This window comes from Octodon degus, unplaced genomic scaffold (assembly GCF_000260255.1).
Source record: "Octodon degus isolate 3935 unplaced genomic scaffold, OctDeg1.0 scaffold00080, whole genome shotgun sequence".
Classification (NCBI taxonomy): domain Eukaryota; kingdom Metazoa; phylum Chordata; class Mammalia; order Rodentia; family Octodontidae; genus Octodon; species Octodon degus.
The window spans coordinates 2733-3306 of NW_004524656.1; positions in this window are offsets into that span (position 1 = coordinate 2733).

Below are 574 nucleotides of genomic sequence, written 5' to 3' on the forward strand. Positions count from 1 at the left end.
TGTTCATTTGCTAATCCTTGTATTAATCCAATCACATAGGTTGATTGCATACCATAGGCCATGACAGCCTGCTTCAAATATTTAATAACCTTGAATGCCAGAGGTTGGTGTTCCCATTGTACACAGCCCTGAGGAATTGAGCATTTGGGGGGTGTTGTTGAACCACCACAGCAAAAATACCCAAAGGGACAGAATAAGCCTCAAGGTCTCCCTGCTGTCTCCCTTGCATGAGAGCCTGAGATATCACACTTCTATACACTTTTATGGTGCCTTCCTTTTTCTCATATGGAGGAGCAGAAGGGTTAAAAGATAGCGGCAGAGGCTGATTTTTTGTGAACTGAGATGGAGGAAGTACAGGGGTAGAGTCTTCCATTTTTTCAATCAATTTAGAAATCAATTGTGATAATTGCCTTACCTTGGCTGGCAGGTCACTTATCTCATTCTTAGTTTCCTTTTGTTCTACATACTCCAAATCCTCAGATTCTGAGGAGATGGTCTGCGATGCCATAAATGTCCTTTTAGGAGCTGGTTTGTCAGACTCATCCCCAGTGTAGCGCATGGAGAAATTTAAAGG